The sequence below is a fragment of the Anoplopoma fimbria genome, chromosome 14 (genome assembly GCF_027596085.1).
Source record: "Anoplopoma fimbria isolate UVic2021 breed Golden Eagle Sablefish chromosome 14, Afim_UVic_2022, whole genome shotgun sequence".
In the NCBI taxonomy this organism is placed as follows: Eukaryota; Metazoa; Chordata; class Actinopteri; order Perciformes; family Anoplopomatidae; genus Anoplopoma; species Anoplopoma fimbria.
In genome coordinates, this window is record NC_072462.1 from 4368896 (window position 1) to 4392233 (window position 23338).

The window sequence follows — 23338 nt, forward strand, 5'->3', positions numbered from 1 at the left end:
CATTTGGGCATACAAGGCACAAATGGTTGAACAAATGGTAGACAGATAAGCAAAGGAAAGGTAGTCGGGAAAAGATACAGTGTCATTGTAGGAATATTGCTTTCACAGGTACAGACCACAGTGACTTGATAATGTCAGCCAGTGATTGGAAAGTAATTGCTTTCTAATGAATTTCAGTTTTCTCCTGAATATCATATGGTGCCTCTCTGTATAAGATAACCTGTCCATGGGAAGACTTTCTCCCATGGAAATAATGGAAAAGTCACATATTTCTGACAAATATGTGGTTTTGCAGTGATGCAAATTCTGTGTCCAGTTATACAGTTAAGGGTTTATCCTCAAAACAGTGGGGGGGGATTGCTGTTCTTCTTCTTAAGGCAAATTAAAGTAAAATAGTGTATTTTTTAACAGGTTGAGAATATTGTATCAGGTTCCAGTCAGGAAAAAGTATGCTAAAGTTGAGTGAAAGTTTAAACCTGCCAATCGTTTAGGGAGCAGTTCAACATTTTGGGAGTTATATGAGAAGATAGCCACCACTCCATCTGTTCTATCACCCGTAGCTGGTTAGCTGGTTAGCTTAGCAAACAGACTTAAAACAGAGGGAACAGTTTTTTTTAATGGCACAGTATGTAGGAATTTACTGTAACATTAGTGACATTTAGAGGTGCTGGTAGTAAGATTTTTCTAACTGAGCCAGTCTTGCTATTTCCCGCTGTTATGCTAAGCTAAGCTAACCAGCTGAGATTCATATTTACTGTACAGACACAACAGTGATATTAATCTACTCATCTAACTCGAAAGGAAAACGAAAAAACATTTCACAAACATGTTTTTTAGGACAAGAAATATATACAACAAAAGGATTGAATCTACCACATGACATCTTCACAATTTCAGGTGGACGAACAGTATAAGGTAAAGAAATAATACAACTGTAACTGTTTGTGTGATTTTTTTTTAGGCACAATATGCACTGTATACTCTGTGTTTAGGTTTTCCATATTGTTGTTCTTGTTCTATTATGATAAAAAAAAAGTAATCACTACAACCACGATAACTCAAATAATGATACTCAAGTTTTAATTAACATTAATCACTACCCATTTACCCAGGTTTTATAGTTGGAAGCTAAATCTTCTTATTTTATCCACAGTCTTACTAAACTTTAATTCACCTACACATCAACACACAAGCATGCATTCATATGCTGCTTTGCTTAAGCATGGGAAACCTTCAATTTATTATTTAGAATTCTCCAAGAAAATCTAACATCACTGATGTATTTCTATTTTAATTTTGGATCTTTGTTCGTGTAACTATTCATTATTTCGTGACTCATTTCGGACCGTTCCTGCGGGATTGTAGGGAGTTCTGTATCTACCAGGAGCACAGCAGTAAGGAAGTTATGTTGTTGGTCCAATTCTGGAATTGTTTATTTCCTTTCCTCCCCTCAGCCAGAGGCCAATGCAACACACCCATCACTCTACATCCAGAAACTGATACAAAAACAATCCTGCAAAGTCTAATACAAGGGAGGTGCACTGGTGCCTTAAACTACAAAATAAAACCACCAGCTCATGAAAGCATCAAATTGAAATATAAAACTCAATCGGGAAATGTTGGGAAAGCAATAGCACAACATGGATGTTCAAATAATATCAAAGGAACTCATATTTGAAAAACTGAGAACAAACGAAATATGTTTTTCTCTTCAAGGAAACCAAGGACAAGAACTTTGTTTTCCCAAATGCATGCATGCAGCGTGACTGAAATAACTAAACTTTAGAAGGAAACTATGCAACTTCGCATCACCCTGTCCGTCCTTGTGGAGTGATGTTTGCGCCAACAAAGACGCTGCTAAATGGATTTGCATTTGTGTGTTTGTGTGTGTGTTTGCAAATGCATGTACGGACACACATCATTTTGTGCAATGCTTTGGCAGAAAGCTGATTAAAGAGGGAATGAGGAAGTTGCTTTCTACCCCACAGTGGACCAACAATGTGCAGGATTAATCAGGCCCGGCTCCTATCCATGCAGGTTAATTAGGGTTAAATGATAATTAGGACACCATTAAAAAGGCAAACAACCACAGAGGACCCTTAATCCACAAAATGCTGTGCTGCGGCACGTAGGTTTATTTGTTTGTGGATGGGTGTGTGTGTGTATGTGTGTGTGTGTTTGTATGGACAAAAGGTGCTTTTGGGCACTATTATGTATAGTGTATTTACAGGTATGAATTTGTGTGAATTGAGTATGAATAAGACATTAATTATTTTAAAATGCCTGTTTTCTTTCCAACACATATTCCCTCCATTGTGGAGGCAAAACCTTGAACCTTATTTTGAACCTCACTTATAAATTGTTGTTTTTTGTCACTTTGCAGCGATCAAGGTCATGTCACAAAGTGTCATTTTTACTTAAAGATTAAAAATGCATTCAAGTCAAATCCAAGGTTAAAATGTCTCAGCTATGGACCAAGGTAACATAGAAAAAAACCCCATCCATATATAACACCCACGCCACATCATATTAGCCGCCATATGTTCAGAACTGCTCCCAAAATGTTCGCCATAGTGAAAATAGAATTATGACTAACACCCAGAATGCCTTGCACCAGCACTGATGGGATGTAAATGTGTCAGGCTTGACCTGGAACCTCCTCTGTGTCCCTACTCAGATACAATAATTTGCTCCCATTTTGTGACACCAGGATGTTGTGCTGACAAATTAGAATTGATTGGAGCCTTGGCTAAAATGTCTCAGGATGTGACCCCTGAGCTCAAAAGCATTTTTCCGTATTAGTATTCTGCACCTCGCTGCTCCTACCTGGCAGCTAAGGTTTTAGAGCATGAATAAAGTCGATATGCATTACTGTGTCTTTTCAGTTTTCTTCAGTGGATCTCACTACATTGTAGTTAATCGCATTGTTTTCTTTTTTAATGTTATTATTAGTATCATTAGTAAGCACTGCATGTCATCAGCATCTCAGGTTTAAACCAACACATCCATCTTAGTAGAGAGAGACAGCTATTCATCACCCATATTAGGTTATAAATACCATAATGCAACCCAGTACATGGTATAATAACCGTTGAACAATTTGCATACAATATTTTCATTTTTCAATAAAAGACAAGTTTTCCATTTTGTGATGACGGTGTGATGATTTTAAATACTTGCAGCTCTCAAATTCCTTTTTGTTGGTATTCAAATCCATTCTAGCCTCCATTCATTCATCCTCTGCACTTAATGATGGATATCGCCATTATACAGCCCTCGGCCCTGACAGGGTTAGTAGTGGAGGTTTGTAATCCTCTTTATAGGGTCCCCAAATCTCTAGGGCTGGCTCTGAACTCCTCTCTGCAGCACCCAGATGTAAACTAGGTAAGTTTATCAGCACAAAACACCCTCAGCACTGCCAGGGCGAAAAGCGGGAGCTTAGCACTGATAGTACCGCCGTACAGTAGCAGTGGGCTTTTTATTCCATCTTATTTTTTATTTTATTTCGTTCCAGGGAACGTTATATCTGGGGGCCTCCCGTGATCTGACTGCAGCCCGACTGAGTTATTCCTGAGCTGCGATAAGGGCTTGGATAAGCATAATGACGTTTGGAGGTGTGAAGTCTGTGCTCCCTTTGAATTGGAGACGGTGATTCTCTCCTTACACCTCTCTGCGTATTTAGAGCCCAGACTATGGTCAGGAATTTCAATGGGGGGGGGGGGGTTCTGATTCACAGACAGGTTTTTCCTGTGTGTGTCAGTGTGGGAGTGTGCGTGTGTGTGTGTGTGACCTGCATTCTCTCCCGGTATTACCACCCAGAAGGTCCAGCTCACTCCTGAAGCGTTTCGAGCAGTGAGTGTGTCTTTCCTTGCTGGAGTTGAGGGGTCACTCTTTTCATCTGCTTACCCAGTCGTTTATCGAGGGGTGGTTGGGGGAAGCATTGAACAAGGGGTTAAAAAATCTGTTGGAAGATCAGTCCAATACTTTAATTGGATCGGATTAAAATGTCTTAACAACTATTAAATGGTTTGCCATGACTTTCAGTACAGTTATGCATTGTCTCCAGAGGATGAACCAGACTGAATTTAGCGACCCCCTGACTTTTCCTTTAGTGCCACCATGAGGTTGACATTTGTGGGCCTCTAGGGAAATACATAAATAACTACAGAATAGATAACCATGACATTTGGTGCAGATACCCATAATCCCCAGAGGATGAACCCAAAGGGCTTTGGTGATGCGCTGAGTTTTCATCTAGAGACATCATCAGAACTGTCAAAATGTCTGTTTGTCCAATACTTGCAGAACTAATAATATTCCTCTCAGTCTTTGTAGTAGAAAAGGTTTTTGCCAAAAATGTAGGGTACATTTTCCCTGACTAGATATTGATCGAAGTAGTCTATATTCTAGTTGGTTACTTATTCATAGGCATAAGCTATGCAGTGAGGATCATCCCTTTTTTTGGACTTCTGATGTGAATGATGGATTTCTTGACAAAACAAAAGTATTGATTATTGCCAGCCTCATCCTTGAACACAGAAGGATGTGTTTGAGCACTACAGGTTTGATCTGAAGTCGCTCAATTTTTATTGCGTCTCCTCGGAGTGCATTGTACCTCTAAAAGGTCCTGTCGCAGCTTGTAAACCCTCGAGCCACATGGCTTTTTTGTAGGAGAAATAACTTAAAGTCGATGAAACATCTGGGAAGGAATGAAAAAAAAAGAAAAGAAGAGGAGAGGCAAACTAAAGCAATTTCATAGATGAAGTGCAAAGAGAAACAATTACTGTGGGAGGAGGGCTGGAGAACAGCTGAGGGATGAGCATGAGTGAGGATGTTTGGTCCGTCTGCATCGAGGTTGAGGTTGAACCACACAGGACAGATTACAGCAACATGAGAAATACTGAACGTCCATTTATCAGCGAGGCCTGTGCCTCTGGCATTGAACACTGATAATATAATTGTCAATTCCACTTTAGAAGAAAAATCATGCTAAATGGTCCTCGAGCCATTATGCAATTTGACGTACTGCTTGTAACACACAAGTGTTTGTGTTCCACTTGGCATTCTGTGGTTTTCACATTAAGAATCACTGATTTGACATTATTTATGCTAATATTTCATTTAATTTAATTTACTTTTCATATTGCATTTGATTGACATTAACCTTTTACACACTGAAATCTTAATGTGCAAGAATGTCAATGACCTGCTGGTTGACTGTCTGCTCACAATGTTAAGTAAAGAAACAATAAAGAGAGAGAGAAAAATAAGCAAGGATCGCTGACATTTGAGGTGGGTTGGGCACTTGCTCAAATGATGACAATATATAATTACCACAGCTGTAGGTGGCAGATATTGCATATAAAGCAGTATAAATGTGGAGTTAAAGGTGTGTCTGCAGGAGGAAATTAGAGTGAGGTCAACTCAAAAGCACAGAATGCAAACATTTAAAAATGTATTATACTCCATGTGTTTAAAAGGTGTGGGTGCTTTCAAAGTAGTATAGCACGTACAATAAAGGATAAACATGAAGGTTATTGCATCTGCTTGGTATTCATTTATTTAATGTATTTCTATCATGAGATGCTCAAACGGTCACTTTAGGGTATGAATATTATAAAGGTTTGTTTTTATTTTAAATCTGATCCCTCAGGCAATCAATATATATGCGTATTCATTTCACTGTGCTACGCTCATACCATTTAACAAAACATATTAAAGATGTAATCTCTTAGATGGTCTTGGTTGGACCTTTGGTCAGCCGTCATTCACTCCTGTCCACATTTGGTGTTACATGGCTTGGCAAGTTAATTGGAGTCAGTCGAGGTTCAAAAGGTCGCTGAAAAGCACTGTAGCAGCTGACATCGGCTGCCCTCGGTGGATGGTGTTGCTCTGCCTCCTCTTGAAAAAGAACACATAAAATTCTCTTCCATCACAGAAAGAAAATGTCAACTTCTTTCACAGCTTAATATAAGATATAAGATCAATTGGGTTATAGTTATGCTGGCTTAGATAAGATTCTTCCGGACACATTTTTTGTCCAAACTTTGTGCGACTTCTTTTTTGTTTTTGAACCGATTGTGGTGCTCTCTGAGAATAAAAAAAGTTTTTCACTAAATTAGACCGCGGGTCAAACTGGTTGCGTTTGCTGTCTGAATCGCTTTCCTTTGATTCAGCTCATTCAGAGCATCCACTCAGAGTGCACTGAATGCCCTGAAGTATTGATTGAATTAGACAAAGAAGCCTCATGAGGAGAGGAAAAAAGACAGAATGCAATCATATTCCCATTAGTGCCAGGCTGGATGAGACAGGAACGTGCTGGCCTTTTCTTCTAGCCGTCCTTATTCAACATTAATTACTGTTCATTTCACACATTCTGTTCCTTTACTCTACCAACTTTACTACGCTCCACACCATTATCAGCCCCAGCTTGGTTTCCCCCCCATAAATCAAACAGTGCAGAGTTTGTGTGGTTTCACAGAGCCACTGAAGACTATGGGAAGAAATACATTGTGTTTTCATGAGTGCTTACGTAAGGACGGAGAGATTTGTGTCCTTTTATTCTGCCAATGGCACTTAAAGCTTTCTTCTCTGAGCAATTGTCTGACTGTGTTTTCATCACTGTCACATACCCTTTAGATTGCACTTCAGCTTCTTCACGTGCATCTCATATTCAAAATGTTGCAGCACATCGCTTCGGCTTGTTGTTTACCTAGATGGAGTGTGGATGTACTTATCTAGCGTAAACGGTGGAGGTTGAAACCAGCTAAAATAGGAATATTATGGAAAAATAGAAATATGGAAGCCTGATTTTGAATGGTGCAACAGTTACTCCAGGTATCTCTGGCGGTTGGATGGCATTAGTCAAAGGGGAGCTTCACCGATTTTAACATCAAAGTCTGTTTACGGGTCTTATGGAGTAGTACCGCATATGTGAAAAAGTCATATAAAGCCTTTAGCTGATCCAGAGGGAGCTGCATGAAATTTGATAAATTTGAAATGAAAAAAATAAAATCTGGGGGTGTGGAGTTAGAAAGAAGTGAGCTTACCAAACCAATGCAGCCCGCTCTTCATCTCTGCTTGAGGCTGGCAGCTGGAGGCTACATCAGTTGCTTAAAGCAAAATGTACCAGGTGGAGTTTTCATTAGAAACAGTCCCACTGAGATTTTACTTTTGTTAAACAGCAGCCACAAGTTCCAATTAAACTACAGCAAATGCCCAAATGAAGTGCAACTGCAGCACAAGTGGAGAAAAGTCAAAATAACAAATGGACTGAGTATGTTTGGCCAGTTACACAACAAAATCTATGTTTGCTAACGTAGGCTATATCCAGACTAGGTCGTTTTCGTTTTAAAATGCTGATGGTTGAATCTGCAAAGAATTGATTGGGCCCCACCGATAGCACCATGAATTGCCATCATTTGAAACCGCTATCTGCCCAGTCCCCAGGTCCGATTCATAAGAGATATGAATAAGGCCATGAAGTTTTTCAGCTGAGTCGATTCAGGCTCCTTTCGTTGTGCCCATTTAGGCGTCTGCGCGGCAAAGCACACATGTGAAAAGGATGAAATAAAACATAATTAAAAAGGTGCTAAATGCGACATTCAGGGCATTAGCATAGCAGCAAACAACTGCACGCTAGAGATATTGTGGAGTAACGTCTATTCGTTTCCTGTTGTGTTTGCTGCAAACCCAGCTTTCCTTGCTTTGTTGACATAGCTGGGCCGACGTTGTGTTCTTGTAGTGCTTGTTCAGGATTGTGAGTGTGCCCAACTGGCTAGCTCGGCATCCTGTCACTGCAATGACGGCCTCCTAAAAAAACCCAAGTGTGAGCGGACACTCAATATATGCTTCAGTTACCAACAACTCTCTGCAGACACTTAATAATTTCACCCTAACTGCATGTGGCTATTCACGCTGATATTTGTGAATTGAGAGAGTGTTTGCAAAGAGGATAATTTGCACAGATAGGTGCCAATTTGGTATATAATTTACTTAATCAAAATATGTGCAAAATGCACCAGAGCACTGAGACGCTATTTGCTTGGCAACACAGTTAGGGGTGCATTTCAGGTTTTCTTTTGTCTTATTTGAACGGGTTTAATGGGTGCAAAAGCCATGCAATCCTTTTGTGAATTAGCCCCGAGTGTGTTAGCAGATAATACACACCTGATAATGCATATCACATGATCAATCACATACACTGGGCATGTGTAAACAGGAAGCAGATTGTTTACTGTGCGGTTGGTTGCGTAAGAACAGAGTAAGAACAGCTATGGTGAAATTAAGACCAGAGGTTTCTTTGCTTGGACTGCTGACGAGGTGGAACTGTTACTGAAAGTAGGGCATGAGTATAAAACTGTCAAGGTGGCTGAAATGTTGGAGTCATTTAAAGGGAATACACCAACTTTTAGAAATAATAGAGACAGGCTGTCTCAGAGCTAAACCAACTACAGTGTAAGGGTTCACATGCAAATTTCACCGGAAGTGTTACTTGGAGATGAGTCTTAAATTAATTAAAATTTTCATTGCAAATTATGCATTTTACTGCTCAAAATGCATGATTTGCAGGCTTGGCTGCATGCCTTTTACCAACCACAGGTTTATTTGATATAGGCTTCCTCTGCAAAACTTTAAAATGGCCGACAAACATGTATTGCCATTCCTAGAGACAAAAGATTAAACAATTATTCTTCAACTACCGGCGGCTTGGCATTGCAGGTGAAAGAAGAGCTAATGGATGTTTGAAGATATCATTCAGTAATCTATCATTAATCCTTCGTGAGGAGTCAGGGTCCTTGCTGTCAAATCATCTATTGTCCTTCCTACTTACAGTAACTCTCACTGTAAATGGCCTTTAGAGACCTGAAACCATTTTACACTCCATCTAATTCATTAATTTCATTCGGTTAAGCCCTAAAGTCCTGTGTCCCGTTTCTCATGTCAAACTGAAAATACTTATTTTTCACTGACTGAATAAATAAACATCCGTGGACCTTTGTTGCACGCCAGCACACACATAAAAAACATGCCACCACCCATGACACACTTAAAAAGCACTTAATAATCAAAAAGACCAGAACTTTTATTTTTGTTTCCACTCAATGCAAAGCACGAAGCTGTTTTGTTGTTTTATTTCTTTGCAGAGCGTATAAGTCACAGATGAAGTGCATTATACTCACATGTCACATGGCTCAGAGTGACACTGAACCAGACACACTAGCTTTTTTAAGAAGCTTCAGAGATCATTGATACGCAGGCAGCAGCCATTCGTGTGACTGTGATGGCTGATGTTAATCTCCTGTTTAGTGACTGAATATCTTCTCCGTGACAGTTTGCAAACACCTGTCTCCTGAATGAACCATTCGCTTGTTGTTATGGTCCTTTAACAAGCATGCTAACCGACATATATAACCCCACCACAGAGACTGGAGGAAGCTAAACCCCTTCAAAATAGATGTAGTGTGTGTGTGTGTTTCTGTTCTTCTGGGTTTGCCATCATTATCATCGCCATGAGGCTTTCCATCTCGGGAATGAAACATCTGCTGTTTGGGCTTTTTGTTCAGCTGACAATTATCCACGCAAAGATGGTGTGTACAAACATTTTTCATACTAATCCTCTTCCCCATCATAGCACATTTATCATTCCTGGGAGTCTATTGGCACAATATTTCAGTCCGCTGCCAAAAATGTCAGTAACATAATGCATGTTTGAGTCTGATGGTTTTCTTTTGAGCGAACTGATTGGCACGTTCACACTACTTAAACGGCTCTGATGTTTCTTGTGACACTTTTTTATGGCAAACAACACAATGATTTGCAGCAGACTTTAATGACTGAGGGCTCCATAACAGTAAACTAAGACTGCCGTATGCAAAGAAGGACAGACCTGCGGTTACGTCATTAGTTTGTGTGACTTGAAGAGTGAGAAAAAAAAAGCATTAATCTGCAATATACGTCCCATTTACATTTCCCTGAGTGTGATGTGTTGTAAAACAGAAACAGTTTCTTTAAGCATTTTAATGCAGCAATGTATTTTGCTGTTCAAGATGTGTCACACATTCCCCAACATATCACACAACAATAGTAACAACCAACTTCTTTCCAGTGATATATTTTACTCTTTTGAAAATGAAGGAGAAAAAACTGATATGAAGAGAATTACTTTTCTTTTGTCAATTCCTCAGTTCTTTGAGAAGAGTGTGACTTTTCTTAATGAACACAGCTTAGGCCCGACACAGCAGGGCAGCAGTGGGCAGAAGCTCTTTGAAGACGTTTTTACTTAAGAGCTTGCATCACCGTCTTGCCCACAGCAGGGATGGTTGGTAGCAGAAAATGTGGGCTAGCATGTACCAGTGTATTCCACAAGGTAAAGTACTCCGGTGACTAGAGGATTACTCTTCAGAAAAAACTTACAAAGAAACTCAGAAGTCCGTCTAAGTTTGTCTCAGGTGGTTGAATAGCACAGAACATTTGTGTTTCTACATGTTATTCTACACACACCAGTGTGGTTGGGTAACATATAGAGAATTCTGTGGCGAGTACCAATACAATTACTAAGACGGTGAATTAGGGCCATTGTAGGAAAAAAATGAAAAATTACGGTGTGATTAATGTGGCAAATTTACAAGAAAGAAAAAACACATATTTGCAAGAGTATAAAGTCATAAATGTGTGAGAAAAAACTGGTGCAAAATCTCGATGACGGCAGGCACTATCTAAATTGTGTTGGCCATAAAGTTATTGAGGTATAGATGTTTTTTTGTATTTTGGCTTTGTGGAAAATCTCTCTGAATTAGCCCATCGCCTCGCCTCAGGCCACCTCCAACAACAAAACACGCCGCTGCCAATTCCAGGTCTTCCTGCTGGAGTCGTTTGGAAGCAATTTTTTTTCCCAGGAATACTAGTGTTTCAATTTTTCAGAGAAAAAATTCAAAATGAAACAGAATTTTTGGCTTACACTTCCTCAGATCCTTCAGGTATGGCATTGCATCAGGGAGGACCTTTCTGATTGTATTCGAGGAATCTTCCCTGCAACTCTGCAGCATTTGAGAATCAGCTACTGCAAAGCCGTGTCCAAAGTCCTTTCTTCTAAATTCATTCCACCTTATCAAGAGAGATTCACTGCTGCGGTGTTACTTCAGACTGGTTTTGGCCTGCCTCGACATGTTTAACCCCACAGACTTCCATGCAGACCTGCTCTTCTACTTTATTATTCATATAAATCAGGGAATGGTAACTCTCTAACCAGGCTTTTCTTTTTCTTTTTTGAGAATTTGACAAAGGCCTGATTGTGCTTGATTTTGTTGTTTTGATCATTGGCTGGCTCTTTTTGATTTGGTAACAGTAGCAAAACAATCTTATTCTGAATTTCTGTCGGCTCTGGTGAACTCTAATGTTGCTGCCTCTCTCTTTATGTCTTCTCTCTCAATATCAATATCCTCCCTTCCTGTCCCTATGTCTTCCCTTTCTGTTTCTGTCTGGGTCCTTTCTGTTTCACTGTTTGAATCACGATAAAGTACAATTTCAGCGAATGTCATATAGGTCTTATTTAATACATTATTGTTGACAAGTGTTCACATAATGGAAGCATTGGTACAGTTTTTGTGATTTGCACAAAAGCATCAAAACCTTTTGAAGCCATTAATCAAAGGAACCGAACTACAAATACATTTTCTGTGTTGAATTTTGTTTCCAATTCTGCAACACGTATTGCAAAGATACTACACACAGTTTCTCATATTAGACACCATTCAAGAAATATCTTGCAATCACTGGGAAAACACTTATTTTCAAATGCAAAACATATTTGAAATTGGCAATGAACACACGCACACACACAAAAACACTTAAATGCTACTTGAACACCAAATCAGTCTGAACCTTAGCACTACAAAAAAGAATCAGGTAGACTAACCGTTTTGTCAAAACTTCGCAAACATGGAGGCAGGGAGAGAGAGAGGAAGTACATTAAGATATTGTATTGATTACAGTACTGTAATTCTACCTTTCTTTGTGTTTTTAAAGTAAAAAGTAAAAAAGCATAAATGGCAAGAAAATAAGCTGTATATAAACAGAACAACAGTGTGTTGTTGCAGCTTTGAAAGAGGAATTCAAATGGCGCATGTCTGCATCATTTTGTTGCAGAGATGGCACTTTGAAAATGGATTGTTAGGTTCTGATTGCAGAGATTCATTGTGACATTGAAGTGAGATGTTTATCTCTTATTGTGTTGTGTCTTGTTTGGCTTGAGGGTAGATTTTTGATACAATGAGCCAACTTCCACAACACAGTGTGTAAGCAATCGCAGTAAAAGTGTATCTTTTATGCTCAAGGCAAGGTCCATCCTTCTCCTAATCGCAGTATCAATGTGCAAGCTCGGCAGAGAGATCAGAGGATGCAGCTGTCTCCAAAAGAAACCTTTTAATATAATTCGGTGGAAGTTCCATAATGTACCCTTGAAGAATACCATTGTCCACAGCATCTATATTTCTCTTTATACCACTCTTACAGGCATGGACCCTTTATAGAAGTAGTACTCTGTCAAACTGGGCCATTACCACCCTGTCTGACACATCAGAACGGTACATAGTATGCTCTCCTTCACTCTCTGGTCTGGAGCCTTGTGGTTGCATCCCATCTTGAATTGAATAACTGGAATCTGAATTAAGAACACAATTGTTAGATCAAAGTTTGCCAAATATAGAAGATTCCTTTATTTTGATAACCTTGGAATGGTCGATGGCATAGAGTGTACGTTTTAATCACATTTAATTATATATCTTGTCATTTTTAATTTAATGTTTACTATTGAAGAGGCCGTGACTTTTTATCTTTATCTTTCTTTGAACATTTGTCAAGTTAAAAACTCTTCTTTAAAAAAGCAGTTCGCGTGTAACCCAGCACTAAGTTATTTTGCCGTAAGTCTACATTCAATTCTAGGCTTTTATCACACACTTTACTATGATGGATCATTTTAAAACGTACAGACCATCATCGGAGACATTACTGTCTTCACCTTGCTTTAAAGACGCCTCAGGTGAGAGGTGGCTCATCTCACTGCACTCTCCCCGACACCGGCCCATCAGACAGCGGCAGAGCTGAAAGCTCTATCAAACCCTGATGGGACGGATAATGTGATTTCTCACAAGGTAAAAGCTTATAATGTATCCACATGTTTGCTGAGGTCAGCTTAACACAATAGGGGTTTTCATTTGCACCCCTCTCAGCTTAGTCTCAGTAATAGCATCAGAAACTGCACATAATGGAGTATTTAATGCACAGGCATTGACTTTGGGTCACTCTCTTTATTTCAAATGATGTCTCGTGTTATAACATAGCTATTCAAAAGCTATTTTAAGACACAAACCATCTAAAGTCACATGGCTTATTTAATCCATGTGATAATTGTTTTACTAATTGATTGCTTTCACAAGTGTGATAACATAAAGATTTTAAATTACACATGTTTGCTTTAATTTATCGATTTTTGTCATTTGTATTTTTTGCATTTTCAAGTTTTTTTCTATATCTTTTCCCTCCTAGATCTCCAGGTCTTGTCGTCAATAAACACAAAATTAGCATAAAAAAAACAAAAAATCAATTTAACTAAAATTAAATTATTAAATTGAAGAGAATCATAGTCATAAAGTGGAATGAAAACAACAGGATAAAATGATCATCAAATTATGTGTTATTTCCCTCATTTCAATTTCAGATTTGGATAAAAGGACACCAATAAAATATCCAAAATAAAAGTTATATGTCTCAGAAAATAATGTTTCCGAATCTATAGTGTAATTCAAATGCGCCCGACACATTTTTGTTGTTTTCTATCATCCGCCCCCGGATATACGCCTGTGACAGTGATGGCTGACGGTGATGGATTGACATGGACAGATTAAACACCGCCTGTCAGACAGTCTCTCTCCTCTGCAGAAGATTATCTATCCAGTGTCCTGCCTTTCTGACTCAGTTCATTCCACAGGTTAGAGAGAATAAAACCTCTAATTGACTTCAGTAAGTGCGGGGACATATTCAGGATGTGTTTGATCATAAGAAGGCACACAAAGCTCTGACACACAAAGGCTTAGTAAAATGATTTGGATGTGGGTTCAGAAAGAGGTCATTCTCAGGCCCCCATGTTGTTGGCTAAAAGCTGGCCAGCTGTTCAAAGAGAATCATGCACTCAATTTACCTCAAAAAGTTTCCGTATGTAAAAGTATTCGAAAAGTTCTAGTGGAATAAAATGTAGACTAGACTAGCCTGCGGTGGGTACAGAGAGTTTTCTACAGATAGAAAGCTATATAATTTAATCCAGGACAAGATGTACAGTTATCAAAAAATAATTTACAATGCTGGGGCAGAGTGTTGTTAGAACTTTCTTCATCACTTTTTTTTCATAGGAAAAGGATAATGTATATTCTTATTTCAAAAGATGATGAAAATGGAACTTGCTAATAATGAAATTCTGAAAAAAATGCTACTTTTTCAATGTGCAGAGACTGAATTTGTGAATTATTTGCAAGAACATTTTGAAAGATGAACATTTTTTAGGACTTTTATTTTGAAGTTCCCTATTTGTTGCTTTATTAATCATGAAAAGAAAAAGAGAAAAAGAAAAGATTGATGGGTAAATGATTCACCATGTCAAGAAAGCAAATAGTTTACTTTTAAAAAATGTCAAACACTTCCATTCAACCTTCACATTTTAACTCCTACCACGGTGAATAAGCAGGTTTATAATATGAGTTTTATTAGGTTTGCTATAATTCAGGACACAGAATAATGAACAGTGTATACAATGCTATACATTTTTTTTGTTTCTCTCATAGTAGCCCATGAGTTGTGTAAATGTTTTTAGCTTTTGCGGCAATTTCCAGTCAACCTAAAGTCTACATGATGATGTTGGTGGTGAAGTTAAATATGCCAGCCTACTGGACAACAAAATCACAATATCCTTCAGAGCAAATGATAAAACATAGCTTCAAGGCTTGTGTGGATGTTTGAGACGCCTGCCAAGCAGCACGACAATATGGCGGGACACTCGTCTAAGCACCAAAATGACACTGAGCCTTGCTAATAGCCAAACATTGTCATATACAGTCTCTTCTAGACAGCTTAAAGAATGCTAAGCAATAAGCATCGTCTGCCAGGAGGCAAAGCATCTCTGCAAGTGGCAGGCAGACAAGTAGCTGTTGATCCTTTTAGGCAGCAAAGTGGCTTGACGTGTCATTTGGCTGCCCAGTGCTCTGCCCCAGCATGCTTTGCAGCCTAGGAAATGTCGTCACTGTCACCTGGTAAGCTTTAAGATGTGCAGGAGCTTTCTACCGTTTCACAGGTGTCTGTATGTCTGCAGGAGAGACTTTCAGGTACGAAGGGTTTCTGGGAGTTTAAAGGGTGGCTTATTATTATTATACACGGAAGAATAAAGTTATTCATAAGGGGGGGGGATCTAGTTAAAATTATCGTACCTTTTATTTTGAAAAAACAATCTTTTTAAAATGTGTTCTTTTTTTTTTTTTTTTTTTTAAGTGCCGTTCCCACATTGTGATGTAAAATAAATAAATGAATAATGAAATAAATTCTGTCTTTCTGTCTCACCGACGTTAAAATAAAGATGTGGTTATTGCATATTTTTTACATACATGCATAATATATTTTCAATCAGCAGAGACAACTGAATGAAGTAAAGATAATTGTGTATTATAACGGATGACATATGATAATAAAGCCTTGACAGAAAGTCTTTGGCGCTTCTACTCCTCAGGGAGATTTGTAATCCAGAGTCCAGACATTGGTGGCAGTGATGGGGGGTGCAATGAGCCGCATAAACGTACTAAAGGCAGAGAGAGAGAATCTTATTCAAATAGAGACAGCAGCATGATGATAGGCTTACAATGAAGCTGTGTTTATTGGATAGAGAAAACCAGCTAATATTATGATTGACAGCCCCAAACAATGACAGCATCAGGCCTTAGCTTGCAAAATAATATTCTTCCTGACTGCACTTTTGCTATAGCTTCATTCGTATGTGGTAAAACATTAAACACGTAAAAAATACACATAAATGTATTCATCAGTGCATTTAATAATAGTTTGCTATAATAGCTTCTCTGCCATATCTAAGTAAATGATTCAGCAACAGAAGCAAAGTGAAAAACCTTTAATAAAACATTGTTTCTGTATATACATCAGATCATAAATCATGCATGAAGCCTAATGTAATGTCCTTTAATTGACCACAAGAGGACTTTTATCTTTCCCAGGATAAAAAAAAACCCTGACACAGGTCTGCTCTTCTGTTCCATCATTCCTTTGTAGTTGCAGCCAGGTGACCGTTAAAATGTGTCATCAGTGGCACAGGGATCTGGCTGGCGGTCAAACTGCTTATTCTAGGGAGGCAGAATGATTCAAATAAATGAAAATACATCTATTCATCCCCCAACGGCCGATTAAAAAGTAGGCAAAAAACAGGTAGTAAAAAAATAAGTTCAGAAAAAATACCAATATCGTGATCTCAACAATAAATAAGTGCATATACATAATAAAATGCTAAGTACTGAGTACTGCTGAGAGTTTTCCATAAGCGCTGGCTGCAGGACAAACAGACAACTATGACTTTATTCGGATAGAATAGCTGCTATTCGCTGTGGGTGTTAGTTTTACGACAACTAGGCTACACTTAAAAACACAGCAAGCATGATGATAGAGAAACAAGCCTCCCCCACATGCTCTTTACAAATGTGTACGCGTGTGCTCAGCTGAGGGTTTTTGTCCTTGCAGTAGAGAGCGGAGAGTCCTGTTCAGTGAATGACAAATATTAGCAAAATAACTGTTGACAAAACACATGAAGAATTGCACTGATTGCACAGATAGGGGACATCCTCAGTGTCAATAAATAATAAAAAAACTAAACAAGGTCTGATGATTCTTAATAACAAAAGTTCTGATCAGTCAAGAATAGGCGTGGTTTGGAATATTTATAGCTATTTACTGACTGTGTTGGATAAAATGCACAATAAGCCTAATTCTCCTTTAAAACATGTTTACAATCAGGTAGGCAAATTTATTAAATGGTCACCAATTTTACCCTTTACGTAAAACATTTTTTATCTTTCGGGATTTGCCTCATGGACCCCGCTAGGTCACTTTGGTTTTTGCACACATTTGCCAAATATGGGGGCCAAAACGTGACCATTATCATAGCTCAACATGTGTGGTCATGCATATATACAAATGTCATTAAAACATTTTTTATTCTTTGTTTCTTCAAATAAAACGTATGGACTGTTTTTATACCTGCAATAACTAAAATAATAATACATGCTCAGCTGTGTTCACCAGCTATAATCTCTGACTTTGTCTCCTGTTTGCTGCTGAGCATGTGGTGTACAGTGGGTTCGTAGAGCTATATAAATATAGATTACAGTATCATTAAATAATCACATTAATATTGCAATGGACCACAAGTATTAACTCCCACTACAGTAGAGTAACAACAAAACTACTGGAAACAGAAGGGCTTTACCCCATTATGGATGATTCACTTTTTCCAAATGGGGACAGACTGACATCAGCATATCATATAATAGGTCAGTACGCTCTCTGCTCATGAGTATATGCCGCTTTGCATTTCTGAAAGTCGAGATGCAGCAAAGATGCACTGATGCAGCATGTTTAAATTGCTATATGATTGTCTTTTTTTTTTAACGGTGCTGACCATAATAATTGACCTCACACATGATTCTAACATGCCAAAAGGCGGTGCTCTGATTGAATTGCATTCTGCATGAATTGCAAATCATTGTCTGCATTATACATGCATACTGTAATATGCAGCCTATGGGAGAGTAATGGAAATAAGTTGGTCGCTTACTTACACCACATATAGTAAAGTGCTTCAGGGGGGTGTTGTCATACATGGAGAATGTTTCTACACCAACATACTGTAAACATATCATATCCAGTTGTGTTTTACTCTCTGCTGTTGCTCCTATAATGTTAAAATAAGATGTCTACTATGTTTGATAAGCAGCAGGGGTTATAAGGGAATATGTGACCGGCTGCTTTCTCATTACATTCATATAAAACACTACGATAAAAATACTACTTCTAGTCCATTAAGATCTTTAAAAGGAAGAGTCCGGAGAGGCAGAGAAAGTGTTAATCACAAACGGCACAGAAGCAATGCTGAATAAAATGTAGTGTTTCTCCACAGAGAGCATAGCATGACGCTCCAGTGTTTTATTTATTCGTCCATGCTGGAAGCTCAGTGAGACATAACTGTTTCGTATATGCAAGAGATGGATCCCAGCATGGATGCATACAGTCCTGGCTGTAGGAGTTTTCGGTTAGAATTTCTATTTTTTTTATCCCTCTTCCAGTTGCTGATTGCCTCCAATTCCTCACCACTGTCTTGGGAATAACGTTAACTTTTCATGAGCTAAGAAAAACAGAACCGTTTTCAGCTGTTTTTTAAAAAGTACAAATTCTCAACCAGTTTATTTGAAAATATCTAAAATCACCAAGTCTGGAAATACATGACATACACTGATCAGTGGCTGCATAAAAGATCATCATGCTACTTCACTTTTAAAAACCTTTTTTTCCCCTCAATTTTTTGGACTCTCTTAGTTTCTTAGGGTTGTTGCATAACTGTGTTACCGCAATATTCTATTATTGACAAGCCAACTGCAGGGGAAAGCAAGCTGGTTTTACGATTTTTTGGAATACTTTCCTATTGGACCACCAAGTGCTAAGCGCTGCACGTAAGTTGTGTTTTTCCAGTTTAATTAAAAATGTTGAAACTTTGCGTAAAACGCTGAGCTTGTCATTGTCGCCTTTTTACCCAGCTGTCCAATCGCAATGGAGGAGGGGAGGATACCACAAAAACCAGCCGTCACATCTTTCACGTAGGCTACAAGTGCTGAACAACAAAAATGGTGAATAAATGAATACACGTAAATCAACGGCTTCCCTTCATCCAGAGCAAATTCTCTCCTTTTTACTCTTGCAGATATTCAGTACAATCATCTGCATAACGCTGAAATCTGAAAATATATAAAAAAAATGTCAATACCACATATAACGCTTTTGAGCCAATCATTGTCACTGCAGGGGAGAAGCATTCACTCCTACAGCCCTAGTTCCATTATCTTCCTCTGCATTTCATTCATTACATCCGACTTGCATCAGTAAATAAAATGCCGCAGTGAATGTCGCTGCATGAGAAAAAACTGAGGTTTAAGATTTTTCACCGTGTTATTTTAGATGAAACTGGCGAGAACATTGAAGACCACGCAGCAGGGTGTGTTTACCGACGCGACCACCAGCATCTTCATCCCATGTCATGTTGCTTTTTTTTTTAATACGCCAGCGGACGAATTTGCCTAATCTTTGCATGTATTTAGACCGCTATGAGAACAAAGACAACAATGGGCGGAGAGGACCTTTTTAGTAGCTTGAAAAGTACAGTAGGCATCAACTTTACCGGCCTGTGCATGTTTATTATTTACCCCTGTGGACTGGTGCATTTTCATATTTCTCTGAAATTCCATTAGAGTGTGACTGCAGCACATGGCTGATTGGTGATATTACCAGATACCTGTATATTTTAGATTCCGAGTGCCACACTTATATGACAGTAGGAATACTGATTAGCTCGATTCGGGGGATGTAAGCTTCACATTGATGTTATGCTAATGCGGTGCCACTCTCCTGACTGTGTCCACACACACTGAGCACCTTCTAGCATTATCTGTGAATTTTCATACAATCCACCGATAATGGAGCGTAATTTTATTCAGTCGAAGTGCTGGAGGACACCATGCATAATCATTTCAATGTAAATAATAAGGGTACACCTATTCATCTTTGTCTCTTCTAACTCATCCATATAAACAACCCCCCCCTCCCCCAGAACATGGTAAACTTTATTGTTCTTTAGCTTACAAAGAACAATATTTGATCTTTGATTTTGTCCACAGAAGGCTACGTAATGCATTATGAATCCAGCTAAGGGATATAAAATATAAATCAGCATTAGTGTTTAATTTTTAAAGTGCAGAAAAAAGATTAACCCTGCCCTCGCTGTGGTTGGTGGTGGAAGGTCAATAACGTGGAGACGAACAACTGTAATCAGTATGACAGAAGCATCACTGGGGTAACCGGAGTAGGCATCGCTGTGATTTGTGTTTTAAAAATCAATTCATCTTGCACGCATGAGGCTCCGGCTAAACAAACCCGGCATTTTAGTAGAAGTGACAGCCTGCTGGTCGGGACATGCTGTGTCTTATATGTCCTGATGGAGGACGGTGTGTGTGTGTGTGTGTGTGTGTGTGTGTGTGTGTGTGTGTGTGTGTGTGTGTGTGTGTGTGTGTGTGTGTGTGTGTGTGTGTGTTTGGCTGATTATCTTTGTGAGTGAGCCTGTCTGCTGTAAAAGGACCATCTTCCATGAAAAGAACTTGCACTTTGAATTTATACTTTTTTCAGTTTCAGTTATTGATTCACGTCGTGAGTCTGTGTGTGTGTGTGTGTGTGTGTGTGTGTGTGTGTGTGTGTGTGTGTGTGTGTGTGTGTGTGTGTGTGTGTGTGTGTGTGTGTGTGTGTGTCTGTCCTAATGGCAATATGGGGTCCTTACACATGCTGTGGCAGGGACTGCCTCACAGGTGCCAGATGATTATATTTCTGTCTGTCTGTGGATATATTTTGTGACTGTGATGGCAGCACAACTGTGCAAGATGTAGTCACAAAATCATACATATGTGTAGTTCAGATCAAAATGAAGGCGATACATTTTGAGGATGGGTGTGGTCTGAGCAAGGATGGGGTTTAAGAGGCCCCTCCCCTTTACATAACAGCCTGGCCCCTGTAGGTATCACAAAGTTTTACAGGTGTTCGATCAAAATGAAGGGTGAGTTTGAAGATGGAAGTTGTCTGAGCAAGGGGGTTAGAAGTACGGGGGTTAAGACGTGGGGGAAGGCCCCTGGTCTGATTTGGCGTACTGGCTGGTGCGATCCCATCATAAGATGGTCTCTAGTTATTTGATGCAAATAATCACATTTTAGTCCACTTATGAATTTAAAAAATCTGGATTTTCATTAATTTTATCATAATGAAATATCATCCTCCCTAACATATCCTGCAGGTGTTTAGTGTTTTGCCTCACTGAAGTTCTACCAGGGGATTTCATTTTGCTTTGGTTGTTGAAAATCCAAAGTACTCATTTTAGGAAAATATTCATATTCCCCTTATTCCTTCCCTCCTCAGCAAGGTAAGCCAGAACACAAGATACACATAAAGCAGAAATAAAAAAGGTAGCAGTCTCACAGGAGAACACGATGTGAAAACAGTGGTCAGGAAAAATCTTAGATAAATTGCTTCATCTCTAAATAAATCAGTATTTGAATAAATATGTTAATTGGGATTATCATGGAGGTCGTTTTCAGCATTGTTCCAAAACAGCAAGTCAGTCCGATTTTAACTAACCTCTAAGATAAACCATCAACGTTCTCTCCTCTGGACATTCCCATCGCACTAATACGCTGAGCCAAGCACGAGATGTGAACATCCTAATTGCGCTGCACTCCGAGATAATGATAACACTTGCATTAGCCTGCTTGAACAAATGCAAGCACACACACACACACACACACACACACACACACACACACACACACACACACACACACACACACACACTGAATGGCTGAATGTTACAGCAAGGTGAAACATCTTTGAGTAAACACTTCTTTGTGCTTTATTCCTGCTTTCTTCATAGATTGAAACTGACAGGGTAATTTTATAACTGAAGGTTCAACACTTTAATCGTGTAAAATAAAACAAATTAGTAGCAAGGTCAAGCTCAACCTTCATCACCACCAGCCGTGATTTTCTCCACAGATATCCATGATGTACACGGCGGATTATTTCCAATTGGACGCTTATTGACCCCCACCATTTCCATCCCTCTCTGTGTTTATAATCTGTTGCCTATCAAACTCAACTGCAGTTGTAGTTTGGGGTAATTTGAGCTCAGCTTTACTGCGAATTTGTGCTATGTGAGCACAATATAAACTGTACAGCACTGATTTAGCTTTTCACTTCCATAACACTGTCAGACTCACGATGAATGGACGGTTTAAAAATCTAAATCGATGTAGCGGAAACAGAGATATCGCCTTTCTTTATTTCATACATCCCTTTGCCTTGTCAAAACCTTTATTACCCACAATGCTTCTCAACCACTGAGAAATGTGTTTTGGTAGTAGCAGTTAATGTAGCCTCGAGCTGCTTGTACCTTTCAGCCCCAACTGATAATGACTCAAATGAGGTGGGAAAGGTGAAAATATATACAGCGGTACAACTGATACAACAGACTGCGGGGTGGAGATAATTACTGTGATGTGTTTTTTGGGGAAAAAGTTGTTGACAATGATAATTTCCTCATACTGGAGTCATCACAACAATCAGAAAAGTCAACATAGAAACAAGGGTGTAAAGTGCAGAGTTTCTGTGGCGAAAACATCTGCTGAAAATAGGTTTGTGTTAAGAGAAGGAAGGATCAGAATGACCTGCGTGTGCAGTTCCCGACCTCTTGAAATGCACCAAGCTGCTCTTAATTCTTAATTAGGAGCCGGTCCTCACGCCCTGCGCAACAGGTGATCTGAATATTCCTCCAATTGCACCATTAAGCTAATGCCTACCACACAATAGAAGACTTTTAAAAGACCTTGAAAAGACTAAAGTCTAAAAACAGATTATTTCACATCCTGCTCCTGTTGGACATTTCCAAGAAGAAAAACTGTTAACCAATGGAGCAGAAACAGAAGCAGCTTTTGGCCACAGCTGCCCTTGAGTGTGCAGTGACACAACAAGAGGCGTTCTTGTTCACTCCATAACTCTACCAGTTTCTCCTTTTCCTTTCCACAGTCCATGAGAAACAAGATATTGACCTCCGAGTTTACTGTCTACCTGGTTTCACCCTCTTAGCAACTTTATTTCTAAAAAGCAACAAATGACAACCTAAGGGAGAAATAGATTCAAATGTATCATATTATAATTCATTGCCATGCATTATGCTCAGACTGCAGTGACCGGTTCTTCTGCCAACAGCTCAGCTCAGTAGGTGTTGGGCCGGCTGGATGACGCCGCTCGCTGCAGGAGTGGGAGTTAATATAAAATAATACACCTTTACATTCTTGGGATGGTCTGGAGAGAGGAAAATTATTGGTTGTCGACAATGTTCACTACAGACTAAAAACGTACCATAATATTAAACATGTTTGATTTTATCAGAACATCAAGATGAGAAAAAGACTATGGTCGGTTTTATGAC